The sequence below is a fragment of the Vulpes lagopus genome, chromosome 23, assembly GCF_018345385.1.
Source record: "Vulpes lagopus strain Blue_001 chromosome 23, ASM1834538v1, whole genome shotgun sequence".
Lineage (NCBI taxonomy): Eukaryota > Metazoa > Chordata > Mammalia > Carnivora > Canidae > Vulpes > Vulpes lagopus.
Window position 1 is genome coordinate 36569123 of NC_054846.1, and position 22636 is coordinate 36591758.

Sequence of the window (22636 nt, forward strand, 5' to 3'; positions counted from 1 at the left end):
CTGGGAAATATATAGTATGTAAGTATAGTAATAAAACTGAGATGTACTTGGCTTGAACTACAAAACATCTTCTAGTTGATTTGTCAAAAGTATTTTTATGGGTTCCGTTTTCCTCATATCAGAAAACATCCACTAATAAAAATTTACTCAAAATAAAGCCTAGATTAATTCCTGTAAGTTATTTCCCCCTATATTAAGCTTTTACATGGCTTTAAAGTTAAAATATTTTTCTGTGCCTTGGAATTCATTTAAGCTGGCCATTTTGGTTGGAAGAGTGTAACAAATAAAAAGAGAATGTAGGTAAATTCATGATAAAATGTTTTTGTTATTTTCCCTTTTCATGGAGTTGATTTTTTTTTAATCCTGAAAAAAATGTATTTTACTTCTCTACGTGTGTATAATAAATTGTATATTCAAAAATTGACACCATCTTTTTGGTTTTTCTTGTGGTCTCTTTATGTTTCTTGCAGTCCCTTTATGTTTACACTTAGAATGTTTTCTTTTCTTTTCTTTTTTTTTTTTACAACATGTAATCGGGTTAGATGTCTTACTAATACTGTTTGTGATAGTACTAGGGATTTTATGTATTACTATCAGTGCTCATATTACATGTCCACTATCTTACTTTTGGCTTTAAACCAGATGCATATGCAGACTGATGTTCAAGTATCAAGACTTCACAAAAGGACACACTGCAAATAAATCACTGAAAGGCCCTGACCTATAAAATCTCTGCTCTTCCTAAAGAAATACTACCAAACTTTTTTCTTTTTTTAAGATTTTATTTATTTATTCATGAGAGATGCAGAGAGAGGGAGGCAGAGGCACAGGCAGAGGGAGAAGCAGGCTCCATGCAGGGAGCCTGATGTGGGACTCGATCCTGGGACTCTGGGTTGAAGGCAGATGCTCAACCACTGAGCCACCCAGGCGTCCCAACACTACCAAACTCTTACTAAAACTTCATGACTTCCACTCATCATTAATTTCAGATGCTGAATGCCCATCATAAAGAATATAATTGTTCTATTCTTAAGTATAATATACTACGCTGGAGTGAGCACCCTGATTTCCAGATATATGTGCTATATTTATCTGAACCTTTCTTGAGTGTATAGATGTAATTATTTAAAACTAAAAACTAAAATATAAATTCTGTCCTAATGAATTGCAATGAAATTTGAAATTGACTTACTAGGGATCCCTGGGTGGCGCAGCTGTTTGGCCCATGGCGCGATCCTGGAGACCCAGGATCGAATCCCACGTCGGGCTCCCGGTGCATGGAGCCTGCTTCTCCCTCTGCCTATGTCTTTGCCTCTCTCTCTCTCTGTGTGTGACTATCATAAATAAATATTAAAAAATTAAAAAAAAAGAAATTGACTTACTATATAGAATAAAGATTATTATAAACCAGTATTAATTTAAAATATTTCTACTAGATTTTTCTTCTCTCCTATTTATTCTCCTTGGAACTAAATTATATTCTGTTAATTTTCCTATTTTGTACATAATTCAAATAGTTATGCTTTCATATTTAATAAGTAAACTCCCTAAAAATTTTACTGATCCATTGATTAATCCTGATCATGTATAATATGAAATCTATAGTCTTAAAAAATCTTATTTACATATTTTAGTAATGCAAAACTAGATCCCTTTACAAAGGTATTAATTTATTAGTGAATCATGTGAATAATATGGGTATTTGATAAAAATACCTGCAGAGCCCTAGGAGTATTTTTATTTTCCAATCTTCATGGTATCCTATATTAATGTGGAATAGTAGCACCAAAAAAATGCAAATCAAAATAAGAAAAGTTACAATCTGTGTTTATTAAAAGAGCCAGTATAGACATTTATCTTAAAAATGGTGTGCATATATACAGATAAGTATATATATATATGCTTTCTATATTCAGCAAGATATAATCTAACTTTTCTATTTATCTCTGTTATTAAATATTTATATTATTAAAATCTTATATTATGTATGAAATGGAGGAGCATATTCTATTTTATAAATTATTATTTTCTCCATGACATGTCTTCTTAGCAATTACAATGCCTTACTTTATCATTCGTCTACCAGAAATACAGTTGACATTTCCATTGTCCAAATTCATCTTTCTGATCTGTAATTCAATTTTATGTCACTTAGCATGGCAATGAATCTTTTTTTATACACATTTCCATCTAAACTCCCATGTTTTTAGGCAGAAATAAATGAACAGTGTCTTTCATGTTGGCCCCAAGTACATCTTGACAAATAGTCTTCTTGAATCTAGATTCCACTTGACTAAGATGATTAAATTCTAAATAATATTGGCAGGGGAAATAACTTTGAAAAAAGAACACAGAGGGGCACCTGACTGGCTCAGTTAGTAGAGCATGCGACTCTTGGTCTTGGGGTCATGGGTTCAAGCCCCACAATGGGTGTAGAGCTTACTTAAAAAATAGTAATAATAATAACCCACAAATATAAAAAAAAGAAGAAGGAAAAGGACCACTGAATGAGTCAGTGTTATAAACCAAGTTAATTTACAATATTGCTTTCTAGTTGAAATTTTGAGTTTAAGATAATAATATTTCTTAGTTCATTATTTTGAAGACACTAATTGACTCATTTTAATTCCCCGAATGCTTTTAAAATGAATATATTTGATCTTTTGCATAACAATAATATTAATTACCTCTTATTTTTATGTAAGACTTTTAAATTTACAATAATGTTTCATACATTGCCTCATTTAATCCGTATATTAACTTTTCTCCTTTTTGCTGTAGGTAGCATTATCATTCTCATTCTATACATGAAAGTTATTAATGTTCTAAAGTTCTCACAGGTAGTACATGATGGAGCAAGATTTTTGAGGCTGGATCTTTGGAGCCCAACTCTAGAACTCTTGCCCCTATTTCTCATATACTAACTTACTATGAAGATTATTTGAACAATTAAACCAGTGGTCATGAAAGTCAGGACGTGAGAGAAAATTTTGAATGAATGGTCTATAAAAGCACGTCTTCATGTATTTTTAACTTTTAGAACTCTCATTGAGCCATACAATAAAAGTAATTTTCTGTCATTGGAAATGTGAAATAAGTTATCACAACTCTTTGCCCTGAATCCATTATTCACAAGGACACGAATCAACATAGAGGCATATCGGGGCATCGTTGGTGACCTTCTTTTCCCTAAAGGTGGGAATGGATGAAACGAATTTCTCTCACTGTCTCTCCAGGTGGTTGTACTGTTTGCATGCTGAGCTGCACAGCTTTCAAAGGGCTTGCCCTGGGATATGACTGGGCTGGATTTAGAAGAAGCTGGCCATTGAATAGCTCTGGTAATTCTTGCATCTCACAGTTATGCGGCTGACAGCTCCTTTGGTGGAGAAAGCGTGGATATATTTCAAGGTGATGGTAGTTTTGTCCCTCTGGCAGCAAGCTGCTGCAACCAGCTTAGCCCATTATCCTCCTCTCCCACTAGATTTAAGCCTGGGGAGAAGTCTGGGGCTTTTGTCAGGATAGAGAGGAATGGATGGATGATTATTTCCTGTTTGTGCTCAAAGAGAACAGCACTATATTATAAAGTAGCCTACAATTACTGAAATGGGCTTGTCTATAATTCTAGTAACTTATTATTCTTTGCAAAAAAAAACAAATTTTAATGTTATTATTTTAGTGATACTACACTTTCCATATCTCATAGTTTAGGCTTTATTACACAAAACTTTGGAGATACTATTTAACATTCAGAGGGTTATGCACCTCAAATTTAAAAAAAAAAATTTATTAAAGCACTTAAAAATATAGATGGTTGCTCTGACCAAATTGATTGAAAGCTCCACTGTACTGATGTCTACACTGTAATTTTTCTCAACTTGACTTTCTCACAGGGCAGTTCTGTAAAATCAACACAAAGTAATTACAAACTGTAAAATTCCAGATGTTACGCTTACATTAATCTTTTCCTTTAATGTCCATTCTGGGGAACTTACCTTTTGTAAAAATACTGCTATTTAATAAACATATATAAAAAATAAAATTCCCACAGACCCTACCTACCTAATTAGCTGTGTAAATGGTTTCTAACATATCCGAGGGGCAGTATTTTCAGTTTGCTACCCTCCAGTAGCTCAACCTCACTTTCATTCCCCTTTCAGCCAAAATTATAGTCAGAGATGAGCATTTCAATTTGCAGCTGACAGTTTAGGGTTAAGATATGATTCCAGGTAACAGAAGCCAATGAGAGTACACCCAGTTGATGTTTGTGACATCATCCTCCAGTCGGAGTACATAGAACAGCTGAGGTAGCGTTCAGTTTCAGCCCCAGTGCCATTATGATGGATGTTTACATCTCTTCATTGAGAGCCAATTATCTCGCTTTTGTGTGAGGCCCAAGGATCACTCATGCTGCCAGGCTGCACAGAGCACTGTTGGATCTAGCTGAACGAATTGTTTTCCCTGTCTCTGGTAAGAGCCTCTTCTGTTTTACCTTCTCTTTCAAAATAAAGGTAGATGTGTATAACAGAGGAAACAGTGTAAGAAACTGGTGTCAGGGTCGAGCAGGATTACTAGCCGGTAAGCTTTTAATCAGAGCAATGTTTAGCATTATTAAAAGGAAATGTGGATCTGGCAAAATGAATTGAAAAAGAGCATGCTAACGTTTACCTGGCAAACTAATTTGCAGTAGAAAATGAATGGCAGGTAAATTCAGCTTTTCTTTAGAAAAGGAAAGTAACTGCTGTTATGGGATCATTATTTTGAAAATGTGTGTGTGTCTGTTTTTAAAAATACTTGTCGATATGTATACCACTCTGCTCCATGCCTTGATTTTCTGCTTTTAGGAGCAAAGAGTAGAAATGGTCAACCCCAAGTAGTGTTGCTATAAAATTAAAATGAGTCAAAGTTTCTAATTGTTAAATGATAGTTCTTTGGGACAGTTTTCCAAAGTTGCATCTATATAGAAAAAAAACAAAATTTACCAAGTGAGCAAAGGCTTTAGCTTCTGAAATGAAGTTGTAGTACTTTGTACTGACATTTACTATTTTTAATCCAAGGAAATGATATTAGCAGATAGTTTTAAGGAACGGTGTGGGAATTTTTTTTCTGGAATTGGGAGACGTTAAAATCATGTATTGCGCTAAGTGCCTTTGAATGCATAGCAAAATACTGTTTTATGCTTTTGTAGAATATTTAAACTCTAAAAATAAAGCTTTCAATTATTTAATCATTTATTGGTAGTGATATTTACACCTGAGAATCCTTCCCCGATTATAACACAATGAATAAATTTGCAGCTGTTGAATTGCTGTGGGTCTAGGAGATGGAATCTGACAGGGATCCTGAAAAATCAGATACAATAAAAGCTTTTAATTGACTGAAGATGTTCACATGCTACCAAAATGAAGAATTCAAAAACACTTTTAGTTCCTCAAATATTATTTATTATCACAGTACAAAGTAGCAGGCTATTGTTATTTTAAAGTTGAAGGCAGTTATTTATGAAACGAAGAACCAGAAAAGGTGTAAATAGCTGGTATTTAATTTAACCTATTCTTTTATTTTAATAGCCTCACCCTCTCTTTCTAGGGTAATAAAACTTTTGACTAATGACTTAGCCATCAGGCTTCAATATGCTCATGCTTTTCAGATTTACCTCTACTCAGCTTCAACATAGTCTATTTCTGCCGGTGCAAACCAGTAATTTGGATAATTAGAAATCAGGGTTTGGAGGTGCTCAAGTTGTACTTACAGACAGCAGGGATCTCTCAGCTATGTCACACTTCTGCATCCTCCGCCAGCCCAGTCCTGTTTGGCAGCGCTTGACATGACTGCCGTTCGACTTGTCTCTTTCAGTCAATTCAGGTCTGAACAAAACTGAGTTTATAGGAAGTGTCAGATGTGTATTAATGGAATCTTACAACTTGAGCTCGTTGTCTCAGACAAAACAGTCAATTATCCACCAAGGCTCAAAAGCTTACAAATATGCACCCGGAGTTAATTGCTTACAGGGAGACTGAGGCTGGTTATTCTGTGAATTTCAAAATCTAAATGTGGGAATCCCAAACTTTTGATCATGGGAATGTGAAAGCATAATGATTCACCACTTTGAAATGAATTTTTTTCCCCTGACATACCTTAAAGTGGACTTGAATTGCCCAAAGGTCTTGACTGTCGTTTTCACAGGTGATCAATCTCAACTCAGGGAAAACATTTGTTTCCTGATGATTAATTCTCTAAAAATCTATTTATATAATTCTGTTAGCAATGAAGACAATCTTACTCAGCCGATGAGCAGCCTAGGCATTTAAAATGGTATTTTCTGCTGAATGCTTCCCTCACTGTTAAGTGTCTCTGGTGACAAATGCACTGCTTTGGTAGTTAGAATTGCTCACTTCCTTGTTTTCCTCTGAATGAACTTTGTACAACATGGATATGGATGATATGATCGAACCGGCTGGTTAACTTTATTGACAGAAAGATTTTGGTTTTTATTTAATTTTTTTAAAGGGAGGGCATCAGTGGGATCATAACCATTTCCCATGCCACAAACTCCCTGGACAGAATGCTTACTACTATAGGGAGCCATAGGTGAAAAAATGCAAAAAGGTGCCTGTCCTGCTGTGTTCCTTGCATCCTTTTTAAACATTTATGTCCTTTGTCTGAGTTAGGTAACCATCTTTTTTTTCTTTTGCATTTTTCTTCTCTATATTATTTTATCCAGTTCTTTGTGTATGGTGTACCAAGTTCAATGGTACTAAGTGACAGGTTCTCCAGATCTTGAGATGGAAACAGTGCTGAGTAATAAAAAGATTTCTAATACCTCTTCTGAAGTTCTTTGCATCTCCCAGAGGCTGAAGCTGTTATATATATGGTTTCCTTTTGAAAATAGTTCTTCAAATCATATTATTACCTATTCCAAAATAATACTCTCTTTTTTCCTTCTTATATGCCTTCATGCTCTCCTAGAAATTAGTTTATTTAAGCATCATCATTAGCATCTTTTAATTATGGAATACATGAATACCATTTAGGTTTCTACTTCCTTACTTGAAGTACTTGGATATGTCATGAATTCTTTGCTTGTCTTAGAAATTCTGGACTTTCATGGCCAACTTTTAGTTAAGACAAAAATATAGTTACTACCAAAAAAAATTTAGTTAAGACAAGCTATAATATGTGTCATCTTAGCTTGGGCTTATATTAGTATGAAAATGCATGGATATTGACGTGTGTATTTTATGTGCATACACAGGTTCATATATACTTTAAAATTTAAAAAGTGTTTTCATGGACATTAATCATTCATTCTCAACAATTAGTCTGTGATAAAGTAAATCATATTATGGTGCAAAGAAAATAGAGACTAATAGTTTTTAACTTGTTGCCTAAGATCACCTAGCCAGTAAATCAGTAAATGGAAAAGTCATGACTCAGAAAATGATTTTCATATTTCAATGCCCTCAATCAATCAATCAATCAATGTTCCTCCCTGCCTTGTTCCCTCCCTCCAGATACCTGACTACTCATGATTTTTGTTTTGTTTTGTTTTTGCCTGTTCTATGCCAAAGACTCATCTAGTGCTTGGGATATATTTATAACTGAAAAATATAAAAGATCCTTGTTTTGTGCATGCTATATTATTTTCTTTATTTGACATACTCTCATCTTTAAATTAAAAATATAGAATATTTTTCAAGGTGCGGCAGATAAAACAGAGAACTTACTAACAAATAAGAAACATGAGTTAGCGGATGAATCCATTTGCATTTCTTGTGTTTTCATGTATCTTTAAGTTCTCAGGTGTATTCTTACCTAAAATACATATGTAAATACATTTGGGTATTACGAAAATTTCTATCAATTATTTTATAGCTCATTTGATTCTGTATGTGATCTCTGAAACTTTACAAAGGTAAAATGTTTACATTGCAATGGATTGCAAAAAATCATTATGGGACAAAGCTTACCTTGTATCTGTAGTGTATATTCAAGCAATCTAGCTTTATATTTATCCTCTGTCTTATAATATCAATAGTCATAATACATTGAGTTTACAGTTGCTTGGTTTTAGGTAAGGTTTTGGTAGTATATAAATAGGAGAGTGAGAAATGTTTGAATTTTATTTTCTTTTAATGAGAAAACTTAACAATATTTTTCAAATAACAGCAGTTTGTGTTTGAGTAAAGCAAACAAGATCATCTGAAGTTTAATGCCATTTTTTTTCAATAGTTTGGCATATAGTAAGACTGGTTCCTAGGGTGGTTTAACTAAAAGTGATATTTACTACCCACTGAATGTATTTACAGATATACAATGATTTCAAAGGAAAAAAAAAGAAAAAGCAGCCTGAAATCTAACCTCCTTAGGGAAAATCAATCTGTACATAGAACCTATCAGTTGAAGATAAACCATTTTAGATGGTATCATTTAATTAGCCACTGAAGAATCCATCTAGTGACATACATATAAATTGTGAAATAATTCAAAGTTGCTTGCACACACTTGATTTGGCAAGAACTACTTTACTTCTGTAATATTGCATAATAATAACAACATTATATCCCAGGACTTAGTGGCTTTCCTAATGTTCATTTGAAATGTGCAGAATGAGAGTGTAAAATTAGAATGCAATAATTAAGCATATGAACTAGCTACATTCAAGGGATATTAAGCTGTGGATGTTTTGACAAAAAGTTTTACAAGATACTGGGCCTTGAATTTAACTAATTCTACCTAATAATATTCCAGAATTAATTTTGATAAATTTGTGATAAAGTATGAACTGATATCAGACTGCATTTATTAAATGCACCTACCAAAAGCAGATTGGTTGTTCTGGGATACCGACTTCAAGGCGAGGAATAGAGCATTGTATAAACACAGCTTGGTCACAGTCTTCATTCAGAAGTGACTCTTTACCTATATGCCATGACACACTATAGAACTCTCAGAGGTGTACCATAACGTTTGAATCGATGTGGAAAAAATGTATTTTTGCTAAAACAGAGCATGTATATTGATACCATCAAGTCAGATGAAATACTGAGCTGGGTGAAATTTATAATGTGGGGTAAAGCATGACAAAATGTGCTGTGATTGAAAGACCAGGTGTAGAGTTAACGTTCAACAACTTTTCCCAACTTAAGTGTGTAAGACTATGATCAGATGGGCAAACACTTCTGCTCAGTAGAGCAATGAACAGCAGATGCTTTTGAAAACATTCTTTGGTTTGATTCTTTGTTTGTTTACCTCCACTGTGGGAAGAATATGGTTTCCAGGCCCAGATTACCTGAGTGCAATTCTTGCCCCACCATTTTCATGCTTTAATTTCTTTGTTTAAAAACTAAGAGGAAAAAAAAGGCAGCTCACTCATATGGTTTTTGTGAAAATTTCATAAATTAACTTTGGAATTACTGAGAAGAGTGTCTGGCATATGTTCTCAATCAGTGTTGTCTCCTTTTAATACTTGCACTGACGCTCACTTAGTATTTGTGTGTGTGTGTGTGTGTGTGTGTGTTTATTAATTGACTAAGGAATTTCATTGAAAACCAATATTTACAAACATAGAAACTTTGGTACGCCACAAACACAAAAATCTTTGGAAAGTAATCATATTAATTACTCTTTAAAACTTGACACTGACTTCAGGAGATTTTCGTACTAGAGATAGCCTTATCGCTTACTCCATATAAGATGTCTAGTACGGCATAGACTTCACATTTTTAATATGAAAAATGAATTAAATTAAAAATGGATTATACCACTTTTAGGAGCTTTATCCAACTTTAAAATTATATGATATGGGATATCATACACATATACTTACATATTTATTTATAATACATATATACACCCAAATATGTATATAATTCAAATGAATAGTCCAGTAGCCTTACTTTTACATTTTACACTGTCATTACCTTTTATTCCATTTGTAAGAGTTAATGAGAGTTTGAAACTTGTAGATATACAAGGTTTTATTTGTTTTCATACATGTAGAGACCAACAGTCTCGCGCTTTCCAATAGCTAGCTCATTGTCTCATGTGGATGATGAGGTGGTAATAGAATTAGGTTGAAGTCCTTCTCTATCCCATGCTGTTCTGTGTCTCTAACATACACTGAAAGGTGAAATAAGAGTGCTTTGATTTTTAAAACCTGTGTTCATGTGTGTATGTGGGGGGTAGTTTGTTTTGTGTTTTGTTGTGTTTTGTTTTGTTTTGTCTTAATGGAGCATCTACCACATGCGCAACCTTACAACAAGAGAGCTACAAATAGAAAAGGATAAATTATTCTCTTCTCCATAGTCTATGGTCTCATAGAATCAAGGTGTTAACATATGTGTAAAATATAAAAGAACAACCCGATCATTTTACTATTTTTTCTTCACTTCTAAATCCCACAAAGTATTTAAAAATAGGCACATAATTATTAAGTTCTTATAACATGCCAACAATGAATAAAGCACCAACGCTGGTCTTAATGGGTTCGTGGTCTCGAGACCAACACGAACTTGAACATAAATCATTACAATCCATTGTGATAAGTTTTTTTATTCATGGGAGACACAGAGAGCGAGAGAGAGGCAGAGACACAGGCAGAGGGAGAAGCAGGCTCCCTGCGGGAAGCCTGACACGGGACTCAATCCCAGGACCCCGGGATCATGACCTGAGCTAAAGGCAGGCACTCAACCACTGAGCCACCCAGGTGCCCCCTCATTGTGATAAGTTTTATATTAGAGGCAGGCACAGAGTGTTGAGGTGACCTAGGCAAGGACTGACTTATTCTACGTAAAAATGAGAAAGTTACCCAAAAGAACCTGTCATTTAGCCGAGTTTTTAAAAATGAGCAGGGAACTTCCTGGATTAAAAAAGTAAAGGATATTTTAGGCAGAGGTGCCTCCAGTAAGTATAGAGTCAAAATGGGAGGAGAGAGCACAGTGTGTTCAGGTAAGAACCAATATTTAGTGTGACTGGAGGCAGGGATGAGGGGGACTAAAATGAGCACCAAAGTATCAGAACAGATGCTGGTTGTAAAACACCAGTCAGTACAACCTGGTCACAACTGTGTAACTATAAGCCTTGGCTGGAAGGTTAAATGGAAGGTTTTTGTTTTGTTTTGTTTTCTAAATTTAAGTACCATGGAAGATGTGGGATTAGATACATTACTATGATTTGAATAAATGTAGAATCTTTTTTTAAAAGAAATAGGAAACAAGCTTACCTAAAACTATTTAAAGCAATTTGACCTGGGGTGCCCAGGGGGTGGCTTGGTGGGTTAAGTATCTGCCTTTAGTTCAGGCCCAGGGTTCTGGGATCAAGCCCTACATCCGGCTCCCTGCTCAGTGGGGAGTCTGCTTCTCCCTCTGCTTCTGTCCTTCCCCCTACTTGCTCTCTCTCTCTCTCTCTCTTTCTTTCTCTTTCAAATGCAAAAATAAAATCTTAAAAAAAAAAAAAAGCAGTTTGACTCATCAAAGGAGCAAGAAGGCCAAGAAAATTCACTTCATTAAATTTCAGATAGTGTTAAATTCCCCATTCTACTCATTTATTTTAAATGATGGATACTATTCAATGAGGTGACTAATTACTGAAGAATACAGACAGGGATCACACATAACAAAATTGAGCAGAAAATCTGAGTTTGGGAAATTGAGCAGAATATCAGAGTTTGGGAAAGAGTCCTTGAGTCAGTAATGATTCACTTTTGATGATCCTTACCAGACCTCAGCTAAGGAATAGGAACTATCTATTCCTGAGTGACCTAATGTTTTGATGTTGGGCTCAGCTGAAAGATCCAGGGGATTGAACTCCTTCTTTATAAGATGACCCAATTCATTGTAGTTATGTTTAAATTTGTTTGAACAACATTATATGGAAAACATTTATTTTAAACTATTTTAAAAGAAAAAAATGAAGCATCATTTTTTCTTGCCGTGATTTAGGTGGAATGTTATTCATGGAAAACACAAATTAGTACTGGGGGGAAGAGGGAGAGAAAGAAGTACTGAGCGTTAGAAAAGACCATACACTAATTAGTTCCACAGCAGTCCCAAAAGACTGTCCCAATAGCTGTTATTCTAAGTTTATTCATTTATACAATAATGGTGAGTCTCCAGTAAGGAGCTGGAGATGGCATCCAATGGGAGCATAATCAATTCGGCTTTCCCTACAGCCTTCCACACCTACAATGCTATTGAAGCTCTGGTCGGTGATGAAGATAACTTGAGATTGAGTAGAGGAATGGTCTTGAAGGTAGAAAATAGGAACTGTGAGGTGTTTGAGAGGTGGAGATTCAGGAAAGTAAACATTTTAGGGAAAGTGGGAGGGAAAAAAATACAACAAAAAATCCAGTAGCATATATGACTGTGATAGTTAATCATGGACAGTATGAAAACTAATGATAGAGAATATTTTATTCCCTTGAAGTCAAGAACTCTGCCTAATTCTTTGAATACCCATTCAGAGAAAAGCATTCAGCAGGTGTTTGTAAAATGAATGCCTGAGGGAAGGTAGGAAGCATAGAAACTGGGTTTCTCCTTCCATACTTTGGATGTGTTACATTTGAGATTACTATTAAAGAACAAAAATGATATACTTTGTAGCTATTGGATATATAAGACTGCAGTTGAGATATTTATTTTTTTAAAGATTTTATTTATTTACTCATGAGAGACAGAGGCAGAGACACAGGCAGAGGGAAAAGCAGGCTCCATGCAGGGAGCCCAATGTGGGACTTGATCCTGCCATTCCAGGATCACATCCTGGGCCAAAGGCAGATGCCCAACCACTGAGCCACCCAGGTGTCCCTGGAGTTGAGATATTTAGTAACCATCTTCAAATTGTTGCCATTCAAAAGCAATGTGATTGAAGGAAAAGAAGAAGCTTTAGGGAATTTTCTACTATTTGGAGGTTGTGAAGAGGAAGCTGAACTACACAGGAGACATTCAGAATGAGAGGGCTTTGATTCACAGGCGAACTAGACCAAAACTCTTAGAACTGCTCCTAACTTTAGATCAGGAAGGAAAAGTGCTAAGCTTGAGAAATCCGCATAAACCTGTATGTAGCAAAAATACATTCCTTTTTTTGCTTTCCCCCCGTAGCCTCTTTTCATTCCCCTTTCACCTAAAACTCCCCCATAGCTTCCTATTACTTGTAAGATAAATGACAAAATTAGTATTAAAACAGTTTAGGGGCACCTGGGAGTCTCACTGGGTTAAGCGTCTGTCTTTGGCTCAGGTCATGATCCCGGAGTCCCAGGATGGAGCCACACATCAGGCTTCCTGCTCAGCTGGGAGTCTGCTTCTCCCTCTGACCCTCCCCTCTCTAATGCTTTCTCTCAAATAAATAAATATAATTTTTTTAAAAATTACAATTTACAAGGGCCAGCATGGTTGGTTGGTCTGTATATTCCAGCATCATTTGACTTTTTTTCATTTCTCTTACAATCTCTTCTCTGTTCCACTCCTAAGACCTAACTCATGCCATTCCTTATGGTTATTAGGTTCCTCTGAAACCTCCTTCACATAGTAATTCCTACCCATCATTCAAATCTCTGTTTAAAAAGTGCATCCTTGCGGAAGTCCTCCTTGGCATCCTTGCCCAGATCAAATCTTCCTTTTACAGGCTCTTAAAACAGTATTTAACACTTCTAAGAATTAGTTGGAGGACTTCTTGGTTGATTAAATTGTTAATTCCAGTCTTCCTCACTAGACTTTAATCTTCATGAAACAAGTTGCAGTCTGTTCTGAGTCACCGGTGAATCTCCAGCATCAAGAATAATGTCCAAAGTAAGGATAGCAGCTAAATAAATGGCGTAGGGAAACAGAAGCTGGCACAAAATACATTAGCACCAGGGAAAATCAAAAGCACTGAGATGCTAGTGAATCTCAATTATAGAAAGAAAAATTGAATGGGGTTTCCAAGAGTATTAAAATACTTGTCCATTTCTGCAACCTTCTTGTCACTAATACATGGATGACTCCATAGCTAATCATAATATGTTAAATGTATCAAGAAAGATTATAGGCTGTGCACTTCTGAATTATGCACCACGCAACAAAAATATTATCTATATCTACTCATGAATTTTGACATAAATATAGCAATGATCCTTTGGAACATGCTGAGAGTTGAAGGATATGAAGAGGTGTCAATCTGGTAAAGGGTATAGAAACTGAGTTGGCCGTACATAAAACTTGTGCCAGGTACAACAGATGTTACTGAAACTAGAAAGGGCATATTTGAGGATGTGGTGGTCAACCATATGAAAGGCAGGAGAAGGACTCAAAATATAGGAACAAAGAAATTTGAACTTTAGATAGAAGGAAGGTCACTGGTGGCCTGAAAGAAAGTAGTTTGAGATGCTAGACAGCAAGGAGTCCAGCAGGAAATTGATTTTTAGGAATTGAAACCATGTTCAGGCAATTTAGAACCGAAAGGAATAAGACCTGTTGGACAGAACTGTCAAGCAATGACTCCTTCACAAATGGAAAAACTTCACTTGATGGATGGTTGGATGAAATATTAAGTAACATTTACCCTTTTAAATTGATCTTTATAATCTGTGGCAAACATATCTAGAATAAATAACTAAATGCAAAGTATCTAGTCATTATGTTTAGAATATCATCATGATATTTTTAAAAAGGAGAGCAATATTGCCAAAAATATTGAAAATTGTGGTGTTTATTTAGTCAGCAGTTAATTTATTCTCGTAAAAATGATTGTTTCAATTGAAGCCATTTATAAGCATCTTTATAGACAATAAGAAACTCTTGCTTTGTAAGCAAATAAACAAATAAACAAATAAACCTCCTGCCATTAAGACTTGGACCCTGTAGAAGGCCACAAAATAATCTAAAGAAGCAGTGCTATGCCGGGAAATATTCATGACCTGCTAAGTGGAAAAGCTCCCATACCTTAAAACATGGAAGAAATTAATTGAAACGCAAAAAGAGAAAGATCTACAATGGATATGGTTTTAAAAATCTGTATAAAGTGAATACCACACTATGATATACAAACATAAATTCAAACTATGTGTATTTACATTATACATCTTTACATATGTAAAAATATACATTTAGTGATAGAACCATTTGTTTCCAAAATTGGCTACACATCAAACTATATATATCCTGGTAGCTCTACAGTGATTATAGGATTCTTCTTTAGAAGACATTTCTGAATTGCCTATAAAAGAAAAACACTTTGATTAATTTATTTGTTCTTGTTGGGAAGGGCAAGACATCTTTAAATATTCTAGTCAGGAGAGAAACGATATTCCTATTTCCAAAATAGTCTGAGAAGAAGAAAAAAAAAGCAACAGAATTTGCCTGCAAACTCCAGCAGCCGACTTGGAAGGAAGAGTGTGATGCACCATGGACTCAGAGAAGAGTGAGGTCAAAGGGGGTTTGAAACTGGAAAATCTGCCCACAGCACTATGCCCAGGGAAAACCATGGCAACCTCCATGTGACAGAGATGTTCACTCAGCAGGGTTTTACAGTCGGGCTCTACTGATGATCGTAGACCCTGAGGATGAGCGCAGGATGCTCATGAAAGCAAAATATGAAGAGGTCCATAAAAGATGGCAAAGCATGGTATCTGAGGTCTGAGAAGAGGGATCTAGGCAAGGGGACTGGCTTCAGAGACAAGATTCTAGTTTTCAAAAAGTCTAGAGAGGCAGAGCCTCCATGTGGAAACCTGACTTGCTAACAGGGGACCTGGCACTGGGCTCCACTTATCAGCAAGAACCCAGCACTGGACAGAGATTCTGAGGTCAGAGAAGTTCCAGAATCTGGGATGGATTTGGACCAATCGGTTGGGTTCACAGCTCTATTGATGAAGAATGGAGGCTCGACCTGAAGCTCACTATTCGGTTTATTCATGTAAGTTATAGACGAGGGGATTGAGAGTGGAGGCAGGAGTGTGGGCTCTGAAGCCAGCCAGCTGCATGTGAATTTCTGGCTTCCGCACCAACCCAGGGTATGACTGTGAGCACAGCACTAATCTGTCTGTGTCTCAGTGGACCCACCTGAGGGATGCCATGAACATCAAACAGGTCCAATACACCATCCATTTAGCACAGCCCTGGCACCCAGTATGTGCTGCGTAACTGTTGTGTCTTATGACTACAACTAACCTGCAAACTGCAAGATGCACCTCTGAGAGTCAGTACCTGTTCCCTCTGCTTGGAGCATCTGCAGTGCCAATTCCCTCCTTCTCATTCCTCACGTCTCAGTTCAGATGTCATGACTGGTGGGGTATGGGGACTCCTTCCTAGACCACCTTGGAATGGGTGAGGTGTCCCCCTTTTGTGCTCAGATGGCACCTGCACCTTGGTCATGTATTCTAATTGCCAGTTTCTTCTCTGCGTCTCCCATTAGACTAGAAGCTCCATATGTTTTGGGATTTCATGTACTTTATCCACTGCTATATCAGCAGTGCTGGCATGAAGTAGAAACTCATTAAATATTGATTAAATGAATATACGGTGAGAGGCCCCAGATTTCGAGCCCTTTGGAGAGCCATAATCTGAGACGCTTTCTCCCTTACAGCTTCATTTGAGAACCGGTAATTGGAGAGCCAGAGCTAGAGGATGTGAGGTCCCTTGCAGGAAGTGGCAGTGAAAGTCCCTCCTCTGTTAATCCCATGTCTGCCTCCTGCCACAAGGGTGTTGGGAGGAGCAGCCTTTGCCTGGAGGGCATCTTGTGCAGCTCCCCAGCTGCTGTGTCTCCCGATGCAGTTGGTGTAAGCTTGCCTGGAGTCAGGTCTGTTGAATGAGAGCCCAGTCCCATTAACAGGAGGTACCCTAAGTGTGCATCTGCTTGGGAGCAATGCAAGACAATGCAAGACGTCGCTCTTGTGAATATTCAGAAACTCTTCCCTTTTATTCAGTGGACTTATTTGTCTTTGAAATAGAAATGGCAAATAAGCTCCACCGGCAGTGCTACTGCTACCCATTTTTTTTTTTTGAATGTGTTGAAAATTTTATTAACATTTAGTTTAAAAAGCTTTACACCCGTGCCATGCCAACTCATAGAAGGTCCTCAAAGAAGTTACCCGTTAAGGTTTGGTCCTTTGTTTAGAAGTCGTGGGGCCTTGGTATTTTTTTGTTAAGCGGTTTAAGAATTCATTATCTTGGTCCAGGGCTGGTAATATTGCACCACTTTCTTCTCCCTCACAAAAATGGTTCTCGATAATGTTCAAAGCAGTCAGGGCAACCTGAGGATTCTCATGAAGTTGCAAAGCCTCAATTTTATCAATGCCACCAATTTCTTCTATCAGAAGACAGATTTTCCTTCTCTGAAAACTTCTCTGCTGCCTGGAGGATAAAAGAGATAACGTCAAGGATGATGATAACAGTTTTGGTGTCTTGGATGGTAAGCAGATTCACCAGTGGTTCCAGGACTCCAGAGTGGACAAGGTGGATCAACTGGTCTATGGTGCCTCCAGTTGTGAAGTCCTCCCAAATACCGCAGGACCCTGCAATCTTGACTTCAAAGCTCCGGAGGTGTGCTAGACCGTGGCCCCTGTGTTCTCCTCCCAGGCTCTCCTCACTTCTTGGGGGCTGTGGTTACCATGCGCTGAATCACCACCAATGTAAATGCCTAAAATCAACAGACATAATGTCACAGTTTCAACAGGTCGGTGAGACAGACACAGCTTAGATTAGGCCTTTTGCTCAGTCTCCAGAGGGTGCAATAAAGGTGTTGATCAAGCTGTGCTCCTTTCTGGAGCTTTCCTTCATGCCCAGGTGGTGGTTGGCCTAAAGTTTGGCTCCTTGTGCCTGTGAAACTGAGGTCCCTACTGTCTTGCTGGCTTCTTTCTTGCTCTCAGTGCCTCCAGGCTGCCTCAGTTCCTGGCCTGGAACTTCTCCCCAGACTCTCTCCACCCAGCAGCTCGCTTCTTCAAAGCCAGCCGGGGAGCCTCCTGAGTGCACTAAGGCGGAGGCTGATGTATCAGTGAACTCATGGGAGTAACATCCCATCACATTTGCCATGTTCTACGGGCCATACATAGGTCACAGGCTCCAACCATCCTTGGGGGGCCGGGGGCTTTGCAATCATGTGACTCATTAGGGCTCACCATGGGTTGTGTGCACCACAGAGAGCGGTGGCAGGATAGTCCAAGGCCTCTAAGTGACTCAGCTGCCTAACCCTTTCTAGAGGCTTCCTATGGAGCTCTCTAAACTGGCAAGTAGCAGAGCTCATTCTGAATGAGGAAAGTGGATCAGTCACCGAGGGGAAATGATCATTAGAGCCAGAAAGATAGCCAGCTGCCTGCTCCTAACCCCTCAACCAGGAAAAGACTGTAGCCACCCGTGCTTCTTAAAGGTTTGGAGAGCTGAGGCGAGAGCTGTATGGTTGCTTGTCATTAGACGTTTGGATTAGGGACGCCTGTTTTCAATCCCTCTTGACAAAGAGGAGAAAATTGACAGTCTCTTTGCTGATATTATCATTGCTGTTAGGCTGCTTCTAATGCAACATATCCAAGAGATGTCGCATTCCTGGATCCTTTAGCCTTGCCTCTGCATTGCTGAAAGCTCGGAGGCACCAGCAGAACCCTCAAGGCACTGGAAGGTGTGTGCATGTGTGGAGGTGGGGGGGGGGTGGGCAGTTACTGTCTTTCACAAGCCACTGCTGGGGGCCTATATGGAGATGGGGTTGGAGGCACAACTGGTCTTTCAGCAGCACCCATGTCCTTACTTTTCCTCCTCTTTTATCTTTGTGATATGCCTCAAAGGACTCCAATATTGTACTCTAAAGGACTTTCCTGGGGATCCCTGGGTGCTCAGTGGTTTGGTGCCTGCCTTCGGCCCAGAGTATGATCCTAGAGACCTGGGATCGAGTCCCACGTCGGGCTCATGGAGCCTGCTTCTCCCTCTGCCTGTGTCTCTTTTAATTTTTTAATTAAAAAAAATTTTTTAAAGTACTTTCCTGACCAATCAAACCAAAGCAGTAAAGGCTCTGGAAACTTCCAGCCCCCCGTCAAATAACCTGAGATACAGAAACTATAGCTTAAAAAAGAAGTGAGTACATGTGGAATATGCAGTAGGAGGAACAGTGAAAAAAAAAAAAATACTTGTCTAAAGTTCCATATCTATTTGCATGGGGACAAAGCATCAAAATCTGGGTAAGTGAAAGGACTCTTGGGTTCACTTAGTCATTTTCTTTTAAAGATTTTATTTACTTATTCACAAGAGACACACAGAGAGAGAGGCAGAGACACAAGCAGAGGGAGAAGCAGGCTCCATGCTGGGAGCCCAATGTAGAACTCGATCCAGCATCCTGGAATCACGCCCAGGCCAAAAGCAGATGCTCAACTGGCTGAGCCACCCAGGCATCCCCACTTAGTCGTTTAAAACAGGAGAAGTGATACCATTTCATGTGAAAGACAGACTGAACCTGAAGCAGTGTCAGCATTTGGCTAAAACTGTCCAGTGAGCTGAAAAGGAGTGCTCTTTCGTTGCATTTGTCCTGCAAGTTCCTGAGCCTGGAAAGTTTTTGTCACATGCTCTCTGGAGTTGAACTGAATGGGTGCACTGCTATGACCACCACGCCCTGATCTACTTGAGGCTGAGGCCTTGGGGAGCCTCAGATTTCACTCAGTGGTTCTTAAATGTTCTTTTGTTTTGTTTTAAGATTTTATTGATTTTATTCATGAGACACAGAGAGAGAGGCAGAGACACAGGCAAAGGGAGAACCAGGTTCCCCGAGAGGAGCCCAATGTGGGATATGACCCCAGAACCCCTGGATCATGACCTGAGCCAAAGGCAGACGCTCAACCACTGAGCCACCCAGGTGTCCCGGCTCTTATTCCTGGGTCTTGGGAAGCTGTGTGGAAGGCCCAGCTAAAGGGGGATATTTGGGCAAATTTGTGGGAGAGTAAAAGGAATGGGGTAGGCAGTAGAATGGGGATAACTTCTGAGACCCTGAGAGGCCACACGGATAATCTCTGTCTTCTCCATTTCCTCCCCTCCCTCAATCTCAGATGATGTGAGGACAGGGTTGGCCAAGCAGATTCAGGAGAGGCTCTGAAAGAGTGGTTTTGGAGGGACCAAAACAAATAATTAATTGCTCAGACTGAAGCAAAAGGCTTGTCGGCGCTGTCGGACCAGGCTCTTCTGACACGTGGCTAAGCACCTGAAGTGAGGGCCCAACGAGGTTTACTTGGCATGTGGGTGACACTTTATGCAGCGCTTTCCCATATATTGCAGTCAAGCAAGTCTAAGATGTGGGGCAACCTTGGATCAACTGCCACTGAAACACTCATTGCTGATTCCAACTGCCTTTCCCTGATGCCCCACTCTAGGAAAATGTGAGGACCAAAATAATTAAGCACAGTAATTAATTATAAGCCATTGGACAAAATAACCATTCACAGGTCCGTATCAATGGAATCATAGATAAATAAATGGGAGAGAAGTTATAGTCCCGTTTCACATGAGAATGCAGAGAACCAACTAGGAAGTGTAGAAAGAGACTGAGAGTTGGCAAATAATCATTTTGCTTCCATAATAGTACAGGTCGGATCAAACAAGAATCACTAATAGATGCTAAACCTAGGGGGAAATTTTAAATGTGGGGTAGGATATTTGCGTGGTTGTAAAGTGACTCCCCAGAGATTGCCTCTTAGTTGCAAGGGAAAACAGAAATAATTATTACAGTGGAAAATCAGCAAAACCTTGACTGTTATTTTAATTTTTAAAATTAACATTACCAATGAGAGACAGATGGATATTTTGTGCCCTCGGATTTTATTCACAGAGAACAGACTCTCCTATGTATTATTTCTGCCGGAATGCATGATCTAAAACTAATCGGAAAATATCACACAAATCGAAAATGAAGAATATTCTATTAAAAAGGGGGCAAGGAGAATTGTATTCTTCAGAATTATCAGTGGCATGGAAAAACAAAGGCGGCTCTGATATGATTTAGGTTAACGGAGGCCAAAGAGCTATAATAACTAAATGCAGTACTTCATCCTAGACTTGTTCCTATACCGGAGAGGTAAAAATGCCCTAAAGAATATTTTTCGGTCAATAGACAAAGTTGGAATATGAACATGTATTTAAAACTGTAATACTCAGTTTTAAAGTATTATATCAATATTAGATTTGCTGAAGTTGAGAATGTTACTGTAGTTATAGAAGCGAATATCATTCTTAGAAATTCAAAATAAGGGCTCAGTCAGTTAAGCATCCAACTCTTGATTTCAGTGCAGATCATGATCTCGAGGTCATGGGATCGAGCACCGTGTCAGGCTTCCCTTGGAGTCTGATTGTCTTTCTCTTTCCACCTTCCCCTGCACTCTCTCTCTCTATCTCTCTCAAATAAATCAATAGATAAGATTTTTTTAAAAAGAAGAAATTCAAGATAAAGATATTTAGGAGTAAAAAGTCATGATGAGTGCAACTTCTTTCAAACAATGATAGAGGAAGAGAGAGAGGGAGAGACAGAAAGAAGAAGGGAGAGAATAAACAAATGAGAGTCACATGTTGGTAATAGCTGAATCTAGGTTAAGAATATATGAGTGTTCTTTATACTGTTTTTATTCTTGCTACTTTTATGTAAATTTGAAGTTAAAAAATAAAAAAATTGAAGTTAATTTCAATTTTTTTTTAATTTTTTTTTTATTTATGATAGTCAGAGAGAGAGAGAGGCAGAGACATAGGCAGAGGGAGAAGCAGGCTCCATGCACTGGGAGCCTGATGTGGGATTCGATCCCGGGTCTCCAGGATCGCGCCCTGGGCCAAAGGCAGGTGCCAAACCGCTGCGCCACCCAGGGATCCCTGAAGTTAATTTCAAATGAAAAGTTTACAGAAAGAATTATCCAGTATATATTAAGTTTTTAACATAAGTAGTTCAGCATATTTATTTTGCTCTCTCACTTGTTCAAAAATGAATGTAAACACTAAGATATATACTCATTACTATGCATGAAAGTGACTGGAAAGGTACATACAACAAGAAAATGTTATTGGCATTTGTTTCTGGGTCAGGAACTGTATATCTGGCTGGGAGAGAGACCTACTTTTCAGCATATAGCCCTTTTGCAATATTTGAATTAAAAAAAGAAGAACAAGAACATGGAGTGCCTGGCTGGCTCAGTTGGTAGAACACGTGACTCTTGATCTCAGGGTCTTGAGTTCAAGACCCATGTTGGGCATGGAGCTTACTTTAAAAAAAAGAAAAAAAAAAGAACCCATGCAGTATTAAAGTGAAAAACAAAGATAGGTTAAATGAATTCAGCCTAATGCATAATCACTTTCTTTACATTGGTCTAGGCCCTAGAAGTATAATGAAAAGTTGTATTTTGAATCACATGCCTTCAAATAGCTTGTGTTCTACTTGGAAAGAGAGGGATAAGATCTTTTAATGAATGAAGAAAGTTAAGAGAACCTATTAAGATGAAATAAAGGGGGGAAAGTATGAAATTAAAATAAAATAAATGGGAAAAAGTGTGAAATCTTAGTTGTACATCTGAATCTCCCACAGACTTAACTGCACCTCAACTGAGGCCTTTATGCTTTATTTTACTCACTTTTTAAGACATTGAATAATATTTTCCCTCTACTTTCCATATGAGGACATTCTAAGGCTTAATAGGAACATTTTTTTGTGGAGATTCCTG

General features: G+C 38.0%; 1 protein-coding gene and 1 long non-coding RNA gene across 5 annotated transcripts in view; one reads left to right on the forward strand and one right to left on the reverse strand.

Moving 5' to 3' along the window:
• MGAT4C (MGAT4 family member C) overlaps positions 1-22636 on the forward strand; it is a 401472-nt gene that overhangs the window by 172777 nt on the left and 206059 nt on the right. For 2 of the 4 annotated variants that reach the window (XM_041738642.1, XM_041738640.1), the window contains exon 1: positions 4367-4467. The exons of 1 other annotated variant lie outside the window; for it this stretch is intronic. The gene's annotated coding sequence lies outside the window, so the exon portion shown is untranslated. Of the gene's footprint in view, positions 1-4366; positions 4468-22636 lie in introns of those variants that run through there. One more of the 4 variants, XM_041738641.1, reaches the window with a different exon arrangement.
• Positions 5251-6209, reverse strand: LOC121480985. Its single transcript, XR_005985173.1, has 3 exons — positions 6135-6209; positions 5750-5874; positions 5251-5339 (listed from the first exon to the last, which is right to left on the reverse strand). It is a non-coding gene; the product is annotated as an uncharacterized LOC121480985 (long non-coding RNA).